The sequence below is a fragment of the Ochotona curzoniae genome, unplaced genomic scaffold (genome assembly GCF_017591425.1).
Source record: "Ochotona curzoniae isolate NIBS_2020 unplaced genomic scaffold, NIBS_Ocur_1.0 contig_3819, whole genome shotgun sequence".
In the NCBI taxonomy this organism is placed as follows: Eukaryota; Metazoa; Chordata; class Mammalia; order Lagomorpha; family Ochotonidae; genus Ochotona; species Ochotona curzoniae.
The window spans coordinates 3,779,535-3,801,516 of NW_024466004.1; the positions used below are offsets into that span (position 1 = coordinate 3,779,535).

At 41.2% G+C, this 21,982-nt stretch overlaps 1 protein-coding gene and 1 pseudogene across 2 annotated transcripts in view; one reads left to right on the forward strand and one right to left on the reverse strand.

Moving 5' to 3' along the window:
- Positions 1-21,982, forward strand: part of ZFAND3 (zinc finger AN1-type containing 3) — a 242,605-nt gene that overhangs the window by 24,825 nt on the left and 195,798 nt on the right. The gene's annotated exons all lie outside the window — the stretch shown is intronic.
- On the reverse strand, positions 6,501-7,982 carry LOC121158255 (annotated as a pseudogene).

Below are 21,982 nucleotides of genomic sequence, written 5' to 3' on the forward strand. Positions count from 1 at the left end.
TAAACCAATTGGAATCCCCGCCATACCCGTCCCCTGCTCTGCTTCCCTTGCTTGCTGTTATGTGTAGCAGACTAGTCCAGTCTGTCCCACATCCCATTCAGCTCTCATACATGTAATGGGCATTGAAGCCTAGTTCAACCTAACCAACTGTACTATCCAGCCCCCACACGTGCTGTTGGCTGCCTTTCTGTCTAGCCACTTCAGTCCCTGTCCTGGTTTTCATGCCCTCTAGTGGGAGTGGTAACCCAAGAGGGAGGAGCCCAGTAGTTCCCTTCTAGGCCACTCCCACTCCTGGATTATGCACTCTCCAGGTGGTTCTGTGGTTAGACTTGACAGATTTAGCCTCCAGTGCCAGCTTCTGCCAGCTGATGCTGTGGCAAAGCCTAACCAACCCTCACCCACTCTTAATTTTTGTTTGCATCAGTCAGAACAGTCAGCCCAGCCTGGCTTTTCCCTGATTTAGTTCACATGAGGCCCACAGGTGTTGTAGCACGGAAATGAAGTTTCTGCTCTTCCTACCTTCTCTTGCACCATTCAAGTTAATTGAAGGTGTCCAGGTGCACCTTGTCCCTCCCGCCTTCTGTACCATTCACAACTGATAGCGCAAAAGTTACTCCAGAGGTTCTGTGCATCTGGCCCCTCCTGCCTCTTCTTGTGCTATGTTAGGTTAGTTAACTATAGGAAAATGTTGAGCTCTGGTAACTCCCTGCTTGCCTGAAACCTTGTTTGTACTGCATAGCTTTCAGTCTGATGGAGAATTTAAGCTTAAAAACCCTTGACTTTTGCCACCGGGCACAGTGGCTCCTGGAGTGCAGCGGGAGCTGCTGTCACCAAGCTTGGGAAGTAAACACTCCTCCTAACATCCTACACCTGGGTCCAGTGTGAGCACTCTTGCACTCTGCTGTACAGATTACAGAGAGTGTATTTTAATGTTAGCATGATAGCTTTTGCAAAGAAGACAGGAGTTGGTGATTCCATTGAATCTGGATTAATTTGAGGAGTGTGGGCATGTTAACAATGTTTAATGTATTTAGATTGGAATATAGCATGTTTTGTATCTACTGATTTTTTTCAGCACATTTTGTAGTTCTTATTATACAAGATTTATACCTCTAACTTATATACCTATTTTTTGCTATTACAAACAGTTTTCCTCATATTCATTTATTTACTGTATATAAAATACAAATTAGTGTATTGAACTTGTTTTTGGCAACTTGACGAAGTTACTAGTTTCAGTAGTTTTGCAGTACATTCTTTAGGATTTTCTGTGTGTTATATAATGTCATTTGCAAATAAAAGTCATTTTCATTTCTGCTTTAAAAGAGAAGCATGGGGCCCGGCGAGGTGGCGCAAGTGGTTAAAGGTCCTCGCCTTGCACGCCCAGGATCCCATATGGGCGCCAGTTCTAATCCCGGCAGCCCCGCTTCCCTTCCAGCTCCCTGCCTGTGGCCCGGGAAAGCAGTCGAGGACGGCCCAAAGCTTTGGGAACCTGCACCCGCGTGGGAGACCCAGAAGAGGCTCCTGACTTCGGATCGGCATAGTATCGGCCCGTTGTGCTCACTTGGGGAGTGAATCATCGGACGGAAGATCTTCCTCTCTGTCTCTCCTCTCTGTATATCCGCCTTTCCAATGAAAAAATAATAAAAATAAATCTTTAAAAAAAAAATAAAACAAAATATTTCATTTAAAAAAAAAAAAAAAAAGAGAAGCATGCAGGCAGAGAGAAAGAGAGAAATTTATCTCGTTCACTTTGCAAATGGCCGCAATAACCAGACCTAGGCCAGGCTGCAGCTAGGAGCCAGGAGCTTCATCCTGGCCTCCCACATGGTAGTAGGGGCCAAAGTACTTGCATTGTGTTCCATGAGCATTATCAAGAAGCTGAGTCAGAAGTGGAGTAGTCAAGACTTGAACTGACACTGTTAGATGTCGGCATCAGAAGTGGCATCTCTTTTTAGTTTTATTAGTTTTAAGATTTATTTATTTTTATTGGAAAGACAGATCAAATTTTTGGAGACAAGACGGAAAGATCTTCCGTCCACTGGTTCATTCCCCTAATGGCCGCACGTCTGGAGGTGAGCTGAGCTGAAGCCAGGAGCTGATTCTTTAGAACACTAACAGTGCAGTTATTTATTTACGTTTTAATTTATTTTTGGGTTTGGTTTGCTAACACTTTGAGAATTTAAAGAAAACTGCTTTATTGGGTTTGGTGCAATGGCTCAATTGGCTAATCCTTGCCTCCCAAGCACCGGGATCCCATTTGGGTGCTGGTTTGTTGCCTGGTTGCTACACTTACTATCCAGCTCCCTGTTTATGCCTGGGGAAAGCAGTAGAGAGTGGCCTAAAATCTTGAGACCCTGCCCCCTTGTGGGAGACCTGAAAGGTTCCTGGCTGCTGGCTTTGGATCGGCTCAGCTCCAGCCGTTGTGGCCGTTCGGGGAGTGAACCAGTGGATGGAAGATCTTTCTGTCTTTGGTTCTCTCTGTAATTCTACCTTTCCAATCAAAATAAATAAACTTAAAAAAAAAAGCTCTTTTCATTTGAAAGAGAGAGGGAGACATTCAGACATACACACCCACCCTCATTTGCTGATTCCATTTACAGATGTGTGGAATGGCCAGAGGTGCTTTCAGGCTGGCACTGAGAGCTGGGAACACAGTACAGATTTCCTGTCGGCAGGACCCCAGTTGTATACATCTTCATTGCTTTTTCCCGGGGTCCACATCAGCAGGAGGTAGAGAGGAGGAGCAGTTCTAACTGCTGGGCCAAATACCTGTAGCCATATTGAGGATTTTTATATTGGTTTTTGTGGGAGATATTAGTCTATAGTTTTTTTTATATCAGGGTAATGCTGACCTTGTAGATTGAGTTACGATATAAGCTGCATTATCTTCTGCTTTTTAGGGAAAGAGTTCGTAAACAGTTGATATTTATGCTGGTGGTAGAATTACTCAGTGGAATTGTACCTTGGCTTTTTGTGGAAAGCTTTCAAATTACTTGTTTTGATTTTAATGGTAGGGCCTATTTTGATGTTCTGTTTTCTTTCTTTTTTTTTTTTTTAAGATTTGTTTATTTAAAGGTATAGTGACTGGGAGAGAGGGATTTTCCCATCTCTTGTTTCACTTCCCAGACGTCTACAGCAGTTGGAAGTGGGCCAAACCCAGGAAGCACACACTGCGTCTAGGTTTCGCACAGGGTAGTCTGGGATCCAGCTGCCTGGGCCATTGTCTCCTGCCTGTCAGGTTATTAGCAGGAAGCTGGGTCTGAGGCAGAGATGGCATGCGTTTAGCCTGCACTGTAACATCCATCTCAGATTTTAAAAATATTTTCATCAATTTTGGGTAGTTTTTGCCGTCTTAGCAGTATGTTTATTTCATCGGATTTACTGGATGTGTTGTGTGTGGTGTTGATAGTCTTCCATGATTGTTTTTCATTTCAGATTAGCAGACTGTAAGATTACTGAATGTTTAGTGTTTGATCCTCTCTCAGCTTTGTGTAGCTCCGTGTAGTTTGCTTTTAAACAAGCTTGTTTTCTCTTTTTTCCCTGACTTTTTATGTGGTTGATTTCTGCCCAGCTGTTTAATATTTTTTTCCTGCTTGCTTTTGTGTCTCCTATCCCACTAAGCTATGAGTGGAACCTTGAGTTTGTGATCTTTTCTTTTCTTAGAAGGCATTCACCAATAAAAAAAATTTCCTCTAAGCACTGCTTTACTTGGATCCTCCTCTTAGTTTAGGTTTATTTTCATTTTCGTTGATCTCTGTACTAATTTCCCTTTGATTTCTTCTTTGCTTCCGTCATTTTTTTCTTTTACCAAGGGCCAGCTCAACTATGCATTAGCACTGGAAATAGTAATACTTGTTACCATTGATTAGGTGCTAGTCACTATAAGTGGTAATTCCCTATCGTGGAAATGATATGATTAATTAAACAGGTGGTTTCCTATTTTACAGAGAAGTTGAGGCATAGTCAGTTAAGCTTTTTCAAAGTAGTTCAGGGACAGGATTGATTCCTGTCAACATATACCTTATTGTAAACTACTTGGGAAATAGTGTTGATTCTTTTATATAGAATATATATTCACTTTCATAATATGGGTAATAGCAGGTACCTGGATTAGATTTAATACTTTCCATATTCTATCCATATATGGAATATGACTTTTTATTCTGTTGCAAAATTTTAAATTCAGGGTTTTTTTTCTCACAAATATTATGAGGGTATTAACTGGGCTTAACTTGAAATGTATTTTGTGGGAGACCTGCTAAATTAGGAAATAGCTTTAGATGGTATTTTGTATTCAGATTCTGATTTGAAAAATGACTTGTGTGCAGAAGGGCCATTGCTCTGCTGAAGAGTAAGCATTTAAGTATTTTCTTGTGTTATTTTTAACTTTTCCTTTCATTGAATTGCTTTTGGGATTGTGAAAGAGCCTCCTCTGTTGACCTTTTGAAAAATGGGTTTCATGTTTCACTCCATTCCAGATTCTTGTTATAATAAAGCAGCATTTTTTTTTTTTAAAGATCTGCTTATTTTATTTAAGAATCTAATAGGTGTAGATTTTTCCTTCTGTTGATTCACTCTCCAGATGGTCCCAGTAGCCAGGGCTGAGTCATAGGAAGCCAAGAGCCTTGGACTCTATCTGGGTTTCTCACATCAGTGGTAGGGGCCTAAGCACTTGGACCATCTTCTGCTTTCCCCTGTGAGGTGGCAGGGAGCTGGACTGGAAGGAGAGCAGTTGGGATCTTGAATTGGCACTCATGGGATGCCACCTAGCTCAGCAGGTTAACATGCTGTTCCACATTGCCGACTTCAGCAGCTTATTTTTTTAAATCTTAATTTATGTTGTTTTTCTGAATGAATTGGAAGCTAAAGTGTAATGTTAGTTAAGAGAAAAAAATTATTATTTTATTTTGATAATCTTTACATAGTTGATTAGGGTGCAAAGGGTCAAGGGCTAGAGGAAAGTGGGTAAGAATATTGTGTCTACATTCTCTCTCTTTTTTTTCTCTGTATCTTGGGGAAGGGAAGAGATAAAGGGAGAAACCCCACCTAACCTCCCACCCATCTCAGATCTCCATAGTTGGGCATGCTCTGAGGGCACTGCTCAAGTGGTTTTGATAGTTCAACAATTCTGAATTGCTGTCAGTTTCGGCATTGCAATCATGATGAAATCTCTCCAGAATCCACTGATTGACATAGTGCACCTTAGAGTCTCCACTTGCCCAGATTTTCACTGCCAACACGTGACTGGAGAAGTTGATCAGTTTGTTTTGTTGTCCTCCATCCTCTGTTGTGGTACCAGGTGTCTTTTGCAGGCTCCAGTGGACTGCCATATCCTTCATGTTACTTGGATATATTGTCCACTTCTCCGTTTAAGCCACTGAAGTGGCTGAGCTTTGACACATGCACTCCATGGTCAGCCCATGGATAAGAGATAAATTTGAAGCTGAGACCGGGAGACTCTAATAATTGGTCAGTTATAGTTGAAATATGCTGAACCTACATTTTTACTGTAGAAAATCACCTGATTTGGGATTGGGTCTTGGAAGTGCTTATAGCTACAGTGAGTTTTCAACAATTAATGGCAAGCCTTGTGATGATTTTGAAGTCTGGTGGTTTTCCTTTTCAGCGTGGTTTTTTACTTGAGATTAATAGCCAGAAGTAGAAGTAATTCTTTTGAATTTGGCTTTTTTCTTAATGAGCTCTTTCTTCTTTCTTTTTTTTGCTTTTGGTTCACAATTGAGATTTTATTGGTATTGAGAATCAGTGCACGGACATTTCAATTTGTATACAGTGCTTAACACACGTGTACCAAGAGTAACAAGCTGTGGATTGTCATTTTTGAAGTTATTCCAGTGACTTTCCAGCTTCGAATTTGGAGGCAGCCCTTTTGGAGGAGGCTACCAAGTACCGGTGTGTGCAGTGTTGCTGTTATGTGAATCCCACCCACTCACAGTTGGACATCACATACACGACATATGCCAGTCTACAGTCTTTCACAGCACGTTAACAAAATTATTAGGAAACCTGGACTCCCACAGTCAAAGGTGTTACAGGGTGTGCATGGTTCTGACAGAACAACAAGGAATGGTTTATTGTAGGAAACAGCTCTACTGACCAACACGGAAAAAGTAACTGAAAATTTCCAAGACAGATGAAATGCACAGTTGTGAGTCTGAATTGACATTGGTATGCAGTGTGTTTTAGGATATAAAAACCACCCACATATGGAATGTGAAGCTTACAACCAGAAAGGCAGAGCCTCCTCTAATCCAGTATCCCACTATTTTCTGGTTGTACCAAAAAATAAAAAACCATTAAATGATTTCACCTCTTAAAAAATTCATTTACACTTAAATGGGATGAAGTGGGCCTCTCTCCTTTTTCAAAATGTTTCTAGAGCTACTAAAAAACTTGCATTTACAAAATAGGTGATAAAAATATTCCTTTGGATTGTACCAGAAGGGAGACAGGGAGCACTGATAAGACATGGTGTGATGTTAATCGTGCTTGACTTCCTTCTCCTCAGCTTGATCAGAGGTGGAACTCTCCTCATTATCAGTATCTCCGTTTTCTGCAGGCACATCTTCCTTAGTTTCCTGGTTGACCTCCTTGGCTTTTTTGCCCTTTGCTCCTCTCTTGCCTTTGGCTTGCACCTCCTTGTCCAATGACTTCTCCTTGCCGGCTGTCGTCTTGGGCCTTGTGTCCACCTTTGCAGGAGCCGGTTTAGCTGACAGTCTGGCCACTCTCCTCCTTGGGCTCTTCCTTGGCCACCCCTTTGGCAGAGCTGACCTTCCTCTTGGGTGTCTTGGTGGTAGGAAGTGCATGTGGCGGGTGCCTGTGGGCCTTGGTGCATCGAGAGCCTTTACAAAGCTGGGCTAGCCTGATTGCTGTCACTCCTCCCGCCACCCCAGCTGCTGAGACCCATGGTGGCCTAATGAGCTTTCTTAGGAACAAGGAGTTGGTTTAAAGAAGCAAGAAGAAAAGTTATAGATCAGTTTTGGGACATTACCTGTTGCAGTGAGAAAATTTTCAACTTTTTAAAAAAAGATTTAAATATTTATTTGAAGGGCAGAGTGATAGATCTTCCGCATGCTGACTGACTTCCTGAGTGCTGTCAGTAGCCAAGGCTGAGCCAAGCCCAAGATAGGAGGACGCTATAGAGATTTCTTATGTTGGTGGCAGGGACCCATTTACTGAGCCATCATCTGCTTTTTCAGGCACATTAACAGGAAGCTGGATCGGAAGTGGGGGAGAGGGCTGCCACTATGGCATAAAGATTAAGTCTCTGCCTGTGGTGTTGGTATCGCATATGTATGCCAGTTTGTGTCCCTGCTTTGCTCCACTTCTTATCAGGCTTCCTGCTAATGCTCCTGGGAGACTAGCTGAAGATCGCCCAAGTCCCTGGGAAAGCAGTTGAGGACAGCCCAAAACCTTGGGATCCTGCACCCACGTGGGAGACCTAGAGGAGGTAGCCTTGGGAGGTGGACTCCTGGCCTTGATTTGGTGCAGCAACGACCGTTGCCACTTGGGTAGTGAATGATTGGATGGAAAATCTTCCTCTCTATCTCTCCTCTTCTCTGTATATCTGACTTTGCAATTAAAAATAAATAAATCTTTAAAAACAAAATAAAACAAAACAAAAAGGTGGCCCAGGTCCATGGGTCCCTGCACACATGGGAGAGACCTATAATAAACTCCAAGCTCCTCCCTTCAGACTGGTCCAGGTCTAGTTTGTGGCCGTTTGGGGAGTGAACCAGTGGATGCAAGAGGTCTCTGTCTCTGCTTCTCTGTAGCTCTACTTGTCAAGTAAAATTTTAAAACAAAGTGAAACAAAACAGAGGTGTAAGAAGTAAAGCCGACTCAGGGAGTACTGATGTCCCTTGTGGGGACTTAACTTGTTGCATGATAGTGCCTGCTCTTTACCTTTCTTTTCCTATTGTGTCTGACTTGATTTGCTGACACTGTTTCATTTTGGCCATTTTCTTCAGATTGGGACTATGACAAGGGCCTTGAAAGGAGAGGAACAACATGGGGAGTATTTTATGTTGTTCAAGGAAGTCTGGCTGTAAGCCCTTTTTAGTTTTCTTACTGAGAACTATTAAAGCTTGCAGCATTTTAAGAAAAGGTTTGGACCTGGTGTGGTGGCCTAGCAGCTAAAGTCCTCGCCTTGAATGTGCCAGGATCCCATATGGGCGCCGGTTCTAATCCTGGCAGCTCCATTTCCCATCCAGCTCCCTGCTTGTGGCCTGGGAAAGCAGTTGAGGATGGCCCAAAGCCTTGGGACCCTGCACCCACATGGAAGACCCGGAGGAAGTTCTTGGCTCCTGGCTTCAGATCGGCACAGCAGTGGCTGTTGTGGTCACTTGGGGAGTGAATCATCGGATGGAGGATCTTCCTCTCTGTGTTTCTCCTCCTCTCTGTATATCTGGCTTTGTAATTAAGAAAAATAATAAATCTTCAAGAAGGAGATTAATCTTATCATATATTAATAGATGTGAGGCACGTTTTAAAGCTTACATCATCATCAGATCTATATATATGCCCTTGTCTACTTCCTTAGAGACCTGCAAGGTCTGACTTGTTCCTTTCCTGAATTCAGCTTCCTCTGAACGTTATTCTCCTTGATAATGTTTGTAAAATGCTTGGGAAATGATGTTGAGATATGTGAAAAAAGTGGCAGGAATCATAATTTTTCCAATCCCTGAACATAAAATGATTTCTGAGTTTATTCTTTCAGGTATTTATCTTTTCAAGATCTATTGACAATAGTAAAGTTATTTTTTCCCCTTGGCTAGTTTCGTAATGAACATCTGCTTTTGTGATTCATTGTGGAACTTGCACTGCCTTTGATGCTGCTGTGCATGCTGTTCTCTTGACCCTGTGCCTCTGCTGTGCTTTGCTGTATTACACTGTGTCTCCCATTGTACACTGAGGCGGTGACTAAGTACGTCTATGACGTTTGTTGGTCCCCCAGGGTTCTCAAGGTAGGTTTTGCTTCCTGTCACAGCATTAGCTTATGTGTATGTACCTGAGTTCATTGTATGCCGTTTGGAGGTTGAGACTATCCCATTTATCTGCTTGCCCCCTCAGTGCCTTACAGGATGGCATTGCTTAAATGCATTGGATTCATGTGATATAATTTGGTGCACAATATTTTTCTAAATCCAAAAGCTTAGAAACTAGCAAGTATTATAAAGAGTTGGAAAAGTACATTGTGAAGTCCTGAAGTCCATCAGCCTGGTAGTGGCAACTGAGATTTTTACGCAGCATACCGATTGTTTGGCTAAAGTTTTTCTTTTTAAAGATTTTATTTTTATTGGAAAGTCAGATATACACAGAGGAGGAGACACAGAGAGGAAGATCTTCTGTCCAATGATTCACTCTCCAAGCAGCCACAGCGGCTGGAGCTGAGCTAGTCCGAAGCCAGGAGCCCAGATTCTCTTCTGGGTCTTCCACGTGGGTACAGAGTCCCTAGTCTGTTCTGCCCCCATCCCAGCTTACAGTTTTTCACTGCCAACATATGGCTGGGATAGTTGACTTACTTGTTCTGTCCTCTGTCTTTTCATAGTTAGGGTTCTGAGTCTGGCAGTTCTGTTGGGGAGATTCCCAGAGACACTTTGTCTGAGGTGATCCCAGACCAGATTCTTGTGTGTACATGCAAGTACAGGGCCCGGTGCAGTCCATTGCCCCAATCAGCTGGTGGTTGGAATTGCCGAGTTGGTTCTGTGTTCAGCCCTGTCTTCCACTGTAACCAATGAGTGTTGCAGTCCAGCCTGATTCTGCCCAGTACACACTTGGCCCTCACATAAACCAATGGGAGCTGCAGCCTAGTCAGAGCGACCCACAATAACCCCCACCAGGCCCGCCCCCTATCCTGGTTTGCCAGTATGTGTAGCAGACTAGTCCAGTCTGTCCCACATCCCATCCATCTGGCTGGCAGGGGGTACAAGCTCTTAGGCCATCTTCTGCTGCTTCCTCAGGTGTATTGGTAGAGAACTGGATCAGAAGCAGAGTAGCTATGACTCAGATGGACACTTCAGTGTCACTAGTGGATATTTAACTTGCCGTGTCTCAGCTGGCTTCAGGTGGTTGTTTTCAGGTCTTCATTATATAGAGTGTAATTAGTACTACATACCATGTTTGTTTTTAGGTACATAGGAAAGAAGTTAATCTGTTACATACAAAGAGTGCTTTGGAAATGGATCAGCAAACATGCTAAGAGTCAAAATTGGTAGACAATTTTTTTCTCCCTAAAAGTGGATTGTTTTTAAAAGCTTGGGAAAAAGTGGTTTTCATGAAAATTGTATGAAACTAAAATTTTTAGTGTCCATCAATGGTTTTATTGGAACACAGTCACAGTCATTCATTTAGTTACTACTGATGGTTGCTTTTATGCTGTAGAGGCAGAACTGAGTCATTGTGACAGAGACTGTAGTTTCGAGCAGCCTAAAATATTTACAGAAAAGATTTGCCAGTTTCTGCCTCCAGGCAAAAGTCCTTAATTCTCTCCTGTGGAACTTCATTTGAGAAAGGGTAAGATGGCCTGTGAGGACACTAGACTAAGAGGGATATTTAAGAGGGGTGTATGCATTGGAACTGTTTTGATAATTCGATCCTTTTTTTACTGTTTGTCCTTGATTTGAACAGTTGCAGACTGGATTAGGCACTCAAGTTTTATTTTGTTCTTGCACACTGGGCTTGACTCATTCATTGTAGCTGGCCTTTTGAACAGCAGTTTTTTCTTTTAATGGCTTACATAGGAGTTTCCTTTTGAAAAGCTACTAATTGGCAGTTTCAAACTGGACAGATTGAGGCCACGTAAAGCCTGTAGGTGCCTGTCGGGCAGCAGTGAAGTTAAAAATCACCTGCTGTCAACACCAGTGAATTTTATTATTTTCATTTTTGAATAAATGAAGAATCACTAGTCCTGGAGCTGCAGCATTAACTGAGGAATTGGTGATTCTACCTATGTGGTGTATTCCCTTTGTCTGTGAGCCTCACCATAAATTACTTTCTGCTAACCTCTTTATGTCTTTGGTTAAAAATACTTTTCTCTGGTAAGCTTTTAATTAGGAAACACAGAAATAGAACTGCTTGAATTGTCATAATTCAAACCAGTCGTAGAACTGTTAGGCTGGAGACAGCTGGCTGGCTTAGAAAAGTTTTGCCACTAAATATGTGCTTAAAACACTAGGGAGGGGTGTGTTTCGTATGTCTTCATGCTCGTAGTTTGTATTAGCTGTAGACAATTACAGTCAGGGATGTAGAGATCTGTCGGCTTCTTCAAGCTTGCTGTTAACAGAACTTTTAAAACTTTGATCTGGTTTTGAAGTGAAGTTCATCAACCTCATGTTTTCATGTAGAAGCGAGATTTAAATAAAAAATCACCACTAATGTTTGTCTTATGACATATCCCAATAGTGTTTGCTATTTGGGTAATCAAAATAAACGGCCTTGCCAGTTAAGATAAATTAGCCTAGGTTATACACTCGTATCATCCGGCAGCAGATGGTCATGGAGTTGGAATGAAGATGGAGGAGAATGGGAGAAGGTAGGGGAGTTACAGGTGCACCACATACTAGCACCAGAGCTCACCCTTTCCAGCTTCTTTGTGCTGTGCTGTTTTTCGTTTTGCTTCCACCCCTCACGTGTTCTTTAGGAAAGGGGAGAAACGTACCGACATTTATTTTGTTTTCCAGTAGGGAATGCGATGGTTCTGAGGTAGGCTTGAAGAGGCTCAGGGTTCTGTTTCATCTCCTATTTTCTCCCAGTTTTGGCTTTGTGATTGCTTTCTCTACCACATTCCTTCTCTTGTGCTCCCTTTGACCTGTCCTTGCACCTGCCAGGACAAGCACATTTAAATGAGTGATTCGTATTAACGTGAACCATGAGCAAGAAACCCCAGTAGGCTTGCTGCTGCAGGTTTGCTTATGGCTTTTGAAGCATAACTTAGATAAGAATAAAACTTCAATGACAGACATATCACTAAGAGCAAGATAGTTCTCTTGTCAGTGAAAGCTGCTTGTAGCCAGTCAAGGGAGGCTTTTTGGAAGAGCACAAGCTTTTCTGAGGAAGGAAGAATGGGATAACAGGTTTTTTTTTTTTAAATTAAGAATTTGTTTATTTTTATTGGAAAGTCAGATCTACAGAGAGGAGAAGAGACAGACAGATCTTGGATCTACTGGTTCACTTCCCAAATGGCCTCAGGCTCCCAAGGCTTTGGCCCATCCTCCACTGCTTTCCCAGGCTGCAAGCAGGGAGATGGATGGTTATTGAAGCAGCTGGGACATGAACTGGCACCCAAATTGGATCCTGGTGCATGCAAGGTGAGGGGTGATCCAGTGGCTAAGTTAAAATAGTTTCAAAAATGTAGATTAAGAATGGAATTGAGAGTGGCATTCAGGTAATCAGCAGATACTCTATGTTTACTTTGTGTGAGACATGGCTCCAGGCCCTGGGGAGGCAAGGGTGAGTCCTGCTCTCTGTAGAGAGCACCAGAGTGACACATATGACATGTGATACAGTTGTTTAATGGGGACAAGAGGGTAGAAAATGGCTTATGGTTCAGAATAATTCAGAAGAATAGTGCCTCTTCACCTCTCTCTCCACGGGGTAGGAAGAGTGATTCATTGGATGCCATCTAAATATTGATTGTTGAGAAAGAACAATCTTTTTATAAATCATAGAAAATTGGAATTGAGAAGTTTGATTGAAGAGGCAGCTCTTTTGCTTCTTTGCAGCTCTCCCCTAAGTTTTTGCTTGCTCTGCTTTATTCTTTCATCATTTTGAGAGTACATTTCAGCATTTAACATTCAGAATATCAAGAAGAGGGAGGTAGGGAAGAAGTTGGAAAAGAGTCCTTGGGCCCAGTGCAATAGCTTAGCAGCTGAATTCCTTGCTTTGAAATGTGCTGGGATCCCATATCCATTCTGGTTCTAATTGTGGAAGCCCCAGTTCCCATTAAGCTCTCTGTTTGTGGCCTGGGAAAGCAGCTGAGGAAGGGCCAATAGCTTGGGACCCTGCACCTACGTGGGAGACCCAGAAGAAGCTCTTGGCTTCTGGCTTCGGATTGGCTCAGCTCCAGCTATTGTGGCTGCTTGAGAAGTGAACCATCAGAAGATCTTCCTTTCTGTTTCTCTTCCTCATTGTATGTATGACTTTGCACTAACAATAAATAAATCTTTTTTAAAGTTACAAAAAGACCTTTTTTTTTTTTAAAGAATTACTTATTTTTATTGCAAAGTCAAATATACAGAGAGGAGGAGAGACAGAGAGGAAGATCTTCTGTCCTCTGCATTCTGCAGTGCCCCCACCTGGGGGCTGAGGTGGCATCCAAAACCTGGAATCAGGAGCTTTTTCCAGGGCTCCCATGTAGGTACAGGGGCCGAGGACTTGACATCTTCTTCTGTGTTCCCAGGTGATAAGTGGATAACTGGATTGGAAGTGGTGCAGCCAGGGCACGATTGGTGCCCATGTGGGGTGCTAACAGATGCAAAATTAGCCTGTTGAGCTAACAGGTGGAGGATTAACCTGTATGCCACTGCACCGGCCCCTAAAGGTCTGCTTGGAATGAAGAGAATATTGGGGCTCCAACAAGATTGGAATAGCACTTAGCGGCGAGGAAATTTCTATAGGTTTATAAATTGGATTGAATCTTTGAATTTCATTGGGATAAGTAAAATTTACAGAACAGATTAAATATGTGGAGGAATCAGAGTAAAGCAATAATTTAATATTTTTTATCAGTTATAGCCTTGAAGGAAGTGATTTATCAGGTAGATCAAGACTATTATGCATTTAAGTACTGTAACTTCAATGTTGGTTTGTGTGAACGCTAGGATGCCAAGTGTGCAGGTCCTGTGAGCATGGCAAATGAACATGCTGGTGTGTCTGCAGTAGACTGGTTGTTCTATAAAGACTTCCTGGAGTCTTGAGGTAGAGATGTGTCTTCAGGTGTGGACTTTGCTGAGAAGAGGATGCAGTAGCCTATGGTCCTGTTATGTCCCAGAGCATGATGTGAAATAAAACAGTCCTTGTAGAAAGAAAGTAGAATTAGCTGGAATGTTGCTTGAATTCTAATGACATGCTGTATGTGCTGTTGTACTTATGAGAGGGACTTCTTAGGCTGTGTTTGTGTGTTGTTTCTTGTAGGTTTACCTCTACTGGGCCAGTTTATTCCTATCTATCTTTTCAGCCCATGCTGCCTTTGCCTTTGGGTACCAACCTCTTAGTTAATTCTGTCACAGCTGGAATATCAAGGTTATTTTGTCTGGTAGACACAGCTAGGTTTATGCTTGAAGAACCTGTGTAGGACACTGTGCTTCTTGGAAGCGTGTGATACTGTGCTTCTTGGAAGCGTGTTATGAATGGTTGGCATGGTGGGTACCGAGGACCTTTGCAACTTTTTACCAGTATGTGCCAATATATGGCGATGAAAAGATTTGTGCTCATAGAAAGGAGGCTAGAACAAGATTTTAGGTATTTTAAATTTGAACACTAATAACAATATCATTGAATATTTAATATTTCTTGAGTGTAAGTGAACCCTGTTTTGTTAAAACCAGGTGAGGAAAAACTGTGAAAGATTAAGGATTATTTTAAAATAACCCTTTTTGTTGGCTTTGACCAGTGTGTTTATTCCTCCAGGAGCTATAAATGTGTAACTGGCTGTTTGTGTTTATAGTACTTTGCTCCTACAAATATCTTTATTTTTAAGAAAATTTTCTAGTAACTGTGCTATTATTTCTTTAGACTAGGGAAGCTACAAAGAATAAATTTGCTACTAGGACCAGCATTGGGCACGATACATTGACTTAATGTATCTGTTATTTAAAAAATGGTGTGTTGTTGGAGCAGATCAGCCACATTGCTAGTATGCATGTATTCTAGCTGTGCCTTCAAGAAGACAGCAGTGTGTTGTGATGTGAAGAACTCTTAACTTCAAAGGCAGGAAGCTGTTTAGTATCTGACTCTCACAACTTGCTAGCTTTGTTACCTTGAATAAGATGGTCTGCCAAACCTCAGTCCCCTAAAAAGAAAGTAGGTGTTTCTTCATAGAAGGGCTGCATAAGGATCAAAAATGTTAATGCATAAGGAAGTATTTTTTTAAGCTGAATAGAGGAATTTGCACTTAAGTCATAACCATCGCATCAGTTATTTTTATTGAAGACAATCCTGGCACGCTGTTCTAGAGTGGATTTATGCCAGTGTTCTCTGCTTGGTGATTTGGTCTTGACAAGCAGTGCTTTCTCTTGCTGATCCTTCAGTTCTTACCGCTCCATTCTGTTTGTAGGTATGATTGTAGTTGCCAGGAGAAGCTGTTGCTCCTTAAATCCTATCAGAAACACAATTCCCTGCCTGTTTTATTTTTAAACAAACAAAAAAAATCTTTTGCTTTCATTCTTGAAAGGCAAAGACAGACAGACAGGGAGTCTGATTGAGATTTTATACCTACTGGCTTGTTCCTCAAATGCCTGCAACAGCCAGAGCTGATCCTAGATCTGGAATTCAATCCAAGTTTCCAGTGGAGACCCAAGAACTTGAGCCATTATCTATATCTTGTCATGTGAATTAGCAGGAAGCTGGATTGAAAGTGGTGAAGTTGGAATTCCAGTCACTCTGGTAGGATGTTTGAATGTCCCAAGCAGTGATCCAACCACTGTGTCTCATGTCTCTCCCTATCCCCCAACTATTTTCTGATCTATTTTGAGCCATGGATGGAAAATACAGTATGCTTTTTGGATGAGAGACAGGTTAGCAGCAATTGAGACCAGTAGGTGAGGCTTTCGTGTCAGTAATGGGAGAAAATTAATGAACAGGTGTGGGGATTTATGATCTAGTTTTATACTTGAGTCTGTATGGATAACATTTTAGAAAGTAGCAGCCTTTTTTTCCACTGTCATTTGGATTTTGGTTAATGCTGTTTTCTGTCTTTGTATATTTATATATTTTTTGGAATGTGCTTATATCACAAAGAACTTTGAAAAGGTGGAGGTCTTGGAGAATACTTACATACTTTAGAAGGAACAGTATTTTTGTGAAATAATGTAACTTAAAAATACATGGACTCTAGTGATTTTTTTTTATTACCAACATTCATAGATTTTATTTAAAAGACATCCAGAATTGCAGAAATTGTGCAGTGCTTTACGCTTCTAGTGTTAGTGACTTTGCACTCCCCCTACTGGCTGACTCTTCAGAAACGCAGTGAATTAGAGAAAAATGGAATCTTAATTTCAGGCTTAAGAATATGCCAAATTTTGTGTTGTGTGTAGAAATGGCTAAAATTTTATTTGGCATTGATTGTAAGGCATTGATTGTAATGTCTTTCCCTGTTTACAGTGGGGTTTATGACCCAAAGACGCTCAGTGTCATGAATTTGTTTCTTTATTCAGAAGGGCTACTTTACCTAGTTTTCATTCGTTTTTCCCAAACAGAACCACTTGTAATTTTATGGCCTTTATTTGATCATTCATTCATCTATGGCATTTATTTATAGAATGTGGACTTAGTTTCTGTAAAGCACTGGTTGGTAATGAAATGGACATGGGAGGCAGAGATGAAACTTCTTCAGGATCAGTGTGTTTTCTTTGGGAACTAAACTGTGTGCCAGTGGAATGCTAAGTGTGTTTCAGAGCACCTTCTGGTGTCATAGTTGTTTCTGGCAGTAAACAGTTGGATTTCGGCAAGATGTCGTGGATAACAAATATCAAATTGAAAAACAACCTGAAGAATGGATGTGATTTAAGTAGAAGAGGGAGGGAGGATAGGCATTCCATACAGAGGGCACAGCATGATGAAAGGTACAGACATAGCATGTTTAGGATACAGTGAGAAGTCCATGCTTACATTAATCCTGAGCTTGGTGTGCCTATTACAGTAGACTGATGAAGAAAGTTTAGAGGAAGGGGTTACAACTCCTAATAGCAATTGTGTTTGCTAGTTATGATATATTTAGGATTTCATCTTGATTAAATCTAGCTCCTTTGGCTCTGGCTGCAGAGAGCTGGAGAAGCCCATGGAGTATAGGCATTTCCTAGTTTGGTTACATGCTCTCAGACTTGGTTAGATATATTTCTTAGTAAACATGAAGTAACTGGAACTTTATTCTAACATTTCAGCTTTTTGATGCTTGCTAAACTTTCACCGAACTATTACTAGTAGGGATTGAAAAGATGTTTTGCTGCTCTCTACCCCCTCCTGTCATAGTGTCATTGTGGAAATGAGATCATTGATTGCTGGCATTCTTCTTGTTGAATCATAGTCTGGTCTCAGAGTTGTGTTGTTTTTTTTTTCTTTTTTAAAAAGATTTTATTTTATTTTCATTACAAAGTCAGATATATATAGAGGAGGAGAGACGGAGAGAAAGATCTTCCGTCCGAAGATTCACTCCCCAAGTGACCTCAATGGCCGGTGCTGAGCCGACCTGAAGCCAGGAGCCAGGAACTTTCTCGAGGTCTCGCACATGGATACAAGGTTCCAAGGCTTTGGGCCATCCTCGACTGCTTTCCCAGAGCACAAGCAGGGAGCTGGATGGGAAGTGGAGCAGCTAGGATTAGAACTGGCGCTCATATTGAATCCCAGTGTGTTCAAGGTGAGGACTTTAGCTGCTAGGCCACGGTGTCGGGCCCCCAAAATAAATAAATCTTAAAAAAAAAATGCAGCAGCCAGGATACAACTGATTGTCATATGGGATCCTGGGATGTGCAAGGTGAGGACTTTTTAACAACTTAGACTACCACACCAAGCCCTGTAATTAGATTTTTAAAAGGAGATTTATTTTATTGGAAAGACTGATTTACAGAGAGGAGGAAAGATCTTCATCCATTGGTTTACTCCTTAAATAGCTGCAATGGCTACAGCAGAGCTGAACAGGTCTCCTACACCGGTGCAGGGTTCCAAGGCTTTGAACCATCCTCCACTTCTTTCCATGGCCATAGGCAGAGAGTTGAATGGGAAGTGGAACACAAACTGGTGCCTATATGGAATGCTGGTCTATCGAGACAATATGTCTACCCCTGGAATTAGATTTAAAGTGGTTTGGTGAAGTTAGGTAAGTTATTGTAGTAATTAGTCCATGTTATCAATATATGATGTAGTTCTAAATTATCTTGCTAACACAGCCTTTTTTTTCCTTAATAAGAAAATAATTAGGGTGCCTCTCTCACCCTCCTCTTTCGAGAGGTACCCTACCTCCCAGTTTTCTCTCTGGAGGTGCTTCCCCTTCCCTCTCTTTTCCTTAATCACCTGGTCCCTTCGCAAATAAACTTTTCTGTTTGCAAAAACAACCAACCAACCAACAACAAAAAGAAAATAATTAAGTCAAATGAGTTTCAAAATATTATTGGAATGCCCAGCTATTTCTGAATTCTTCTTAGAATTAAAGATTGACGTTATAGTATCAGATTATGTAGAAAGTAATCATGATAAAGCTATTTGATTGACTGATTAAAAATTAGATCGGGATGGGCATTTGGCAGACAAGATGCATATTGCCCTTATCAGATGACCTGGGTTACCTGGACTTAGAACCTGGCCGTGGCCTCTGACCACTTACACCAGCACCCTGCACCTGCAGATCCTGGGAAGTACAAGTGTTAGCTCCAGTAGCTAGCTGAGTTTCTGCCACTCATTGAGAGACTTGAATTGAGTTTCTCTCCTGGCTTCATCCCCATCCCGTCCTGGCCATTGCAGGCATTGGGGTGAGTAAACTAATAAACATTCTTTTTTTTCTCTCGCTTTCAAATATAAAAAAAAAATGCAAAAAATTAGGTAACCTAATGGTTTATATAATAGCATACTCCCAAAAGTAGTTGAATAGCATACATTTTGATATAGAAATATCTGAGATACTGTTGCACTGTACTTGGTAGTATATTATCTAGCGGCCTTTAAATTTCCAGTGTCTTTTATAGAAAAGAGGTCCTTACTTTTACTTCCGTCACTGTAAATGTCAGCAGGAGATGCCTTTGTGGTCACTGACTTTCAACAGTGGTAGGGTCAGGTAAGAAATGCACCAAGCCTCTTGGACGTTGTCTGTAAAGGGCACTGTGTTATCGTGGAACTTACAGATTTCTTCCTGAGAACCTGAGATGGTCACACAGAATACAACTCCGTTTGTGCAGTTGCTTACTGTTGTTGCTGTAGATGCATAGAAATGATTGGCCTATAGGTAGCTAGGTGGCAAAAACTAGTTTAAACAAAAAATTCTTCCTATCTCTTTGTAGTTCTCTTAGTTGCTTTTTTGAAGAAGCTTGAAATTCCCTTTGTGCTTTGAAATAGCACACAAGTTGTGCAGTAAGGAAGCTAATTCAACCTTTGCTGTGGGTGAATCACAAATGAAAAGGTGGTAAGGCGGTATTCATGTATTTGTGCATGAAAAGCTGGTATGAAGCAGAAGCTCAGAAGCACTGCTGTCAGTCTGGTCTGTATAAAAGGGTGGACCTAAGGTTCCGTTGATTAATGCTCAGTTAAGGCATTGACAAAATAGTAAATTGGAGATAAAAATTCAGATTATGATCTTGATTACCTGCTCACTGTCTTTTGGACTAGGGCAGGGAAAGATCACAGACTGTGAAGTTTGATAAGAGGTTGTAATGTATTTCCTTAACATTTTTCACTTCACATTAGTGGTATTTGTTTTATTTTACTTCACTAATGAAATCTAACTAAGTGTGTCACTAGTCATTTGTTACAGTCACTCAAAGCAGTGGCCTCACTGGAAGTCATCGACAGTTGCCACACCAGGGACCAGTACACAGTCTTTGACAAGATGACTCAAGTAGGCTTTGTCTTTAGGTCAGATGGGATTCTAGTACTATCTTATTGGGACATTATGATTTTACATTTCTGACCTAAAGTTGCCATTTCTATTTGGGACAGCATAATTCACTCCTTTCAAAGCTTGGGAATTTATTTATTTATTTTCTAAACCTTAATTGAGTTGTAAGAGATAAATACGTGTAAATATTGAATCAGTCTCTTTTTCCTCCTCCCCTCCCTCTCTTCCTTTTTATTAAAAGGCAATGAGAGAATTATTTTCCATCTGCTGGTTTATTCCTTAAATGTTTGTATTGTGGAACCATCCAGGCTTACGCCAGGGACCTGGGACTCTATTGAGGTCTCCAACAGGGTTACGAGGCTCCATGTACTTGGGCTGTCGTCTTCTCCAGGTGTGTTAGTGGGGAACTGGGCTGGAAGTGGAGTGGCTGTAACTGGCATGTGGGACAGGTGGCAGCCTAACCTACTGCTCCACAGCACTGGCCCCAGATGTTTGAACATTTCTGTTGAGGTTAGTGTTATTTGGAAGTTAAAATCTTAGATAAAGATTTTTTTTCTAGAGCTCTATATTAAATTGGAAAAGTTTCTTTTTAGTTTACTGTAAGTTTTTCTTTCTAGCAGCTCTCCATTTTAGGAAAGCTCAGACCTTGGGACATGAAGGGAGCAAAGCAGCAGATGAGTGTTCCCTTTTTCATGTGTTTTGTCTGGTTCTCAAAGAAATAATGGTAATATACTATAAGTGAGAGTTCTGACAAATGGAGTGGAATTGTAGGTCAAAGTGGAGATTTGGAGTTTGTGAGGAGATGGAAAGGAAGGGGCTAAGGGGGCATGGATATTTTAGTAGGAGTATGGATTGTATATTGGAGGTTGGTAGCTATTGATTTGGCTGCCTTGATGGACTAATGATTAATGAAAGGAGCTGTGTTTAGGTTTGTGCCTTGTATTTAAGCATGGGGATTGATAAAGCATTTTGGGAGTGATGTTGACCAAAGAGGTGATATGTTTGTTTAACAACCTTACTTTATTGAGGTAAACCTCAGTTTGATAAGCCTCACTTGGTCACAATGAAACATATTTTAAAAATATTGTTGGGGGTCCTGGCACGGTAGCCTAGTGGCTAAATCTTTGCCTTGCACTCACTGGAATCCCATATGAGTGTAGGCTTGTATCCCAGTTGCTCCACTTCCCATCCAGCTCCCTGCCTGTGGCCTGGAAGAGCAGTAGAGGCTGGTCCAAAGCCTTGGGACCCTGTACCCATGTGGGAGACCCAGAAGAAGCTCCTGGCTTCAGATTGGCTCAGCTCTGGCCATTTTGGCCATTTGGGGAGTGAACCAGTAGATGGAAGATTTTTCTCTTTGTTTCTGCTTCTCTCTGTGTATCTGCCTTTCCAATATAAATAAATGAATCTTAGAAAAAAGGCAAGCAGAAAAAAATTAAAAAGAAAATATTGTTGGATTCCATTAATTAGTATTTTGTTAATGAATTTTGCATGTATGTTCATATTTTTGTTGTCAGATTTTGTCATGAGATGTTATGCCAGTTGCAAAATGAGTCAGTAAATGTTTGTTGCCATGATTTCTTGAATTGTGTTGCATTGGGATTAGGTGTTCCTTAAATATTTGAGAGAACCTGCTGGTAAAACCATTTGAGTCCAAGGTTTAATTTTTTTGTTGTTATATTTTTATTTTGTTTTTTTGAATTTTGTGGTTCAAGATTTAATTTTTGAGAATGTAGCTGGTATGAATTTCAATTAATAGAATAAGAACTATTATGATTTTTTGTTTATGTCAGTTATTTTTCTCAGTCATTGTCCATTCTATCTCATTTGTCGTATTTACTAGTATAACCTTGTTTATTCATTTATTTGATACATGAAAAATCTGTAATTACATTACTTCTTTCATTTGCAGTATTGGTAAAAGGTATTTATCAGTTTTGTTAAGGTTTAAAACTTTTTCCTTTATTTTTCTTGTTTTCTTTTGCACTGTTGTTTCCTTTTACCTTTTTAAAAAATTTTTATTGGAAAGGCGGATATACAGAGAGGAGAGACAGGGAGGAAGATCTTCTGTCTGATGATTCACTTCCCAAGTGAATGCAACGGCCTAAGCTGTGCTGAACCAAAGCCAGGGGCCTCTTCTGGGTCTCCCACGCGGGTGCAGGGTCCCAAGGCTTTGGGCTGTTTTCGACTGCTTTCCCAGGC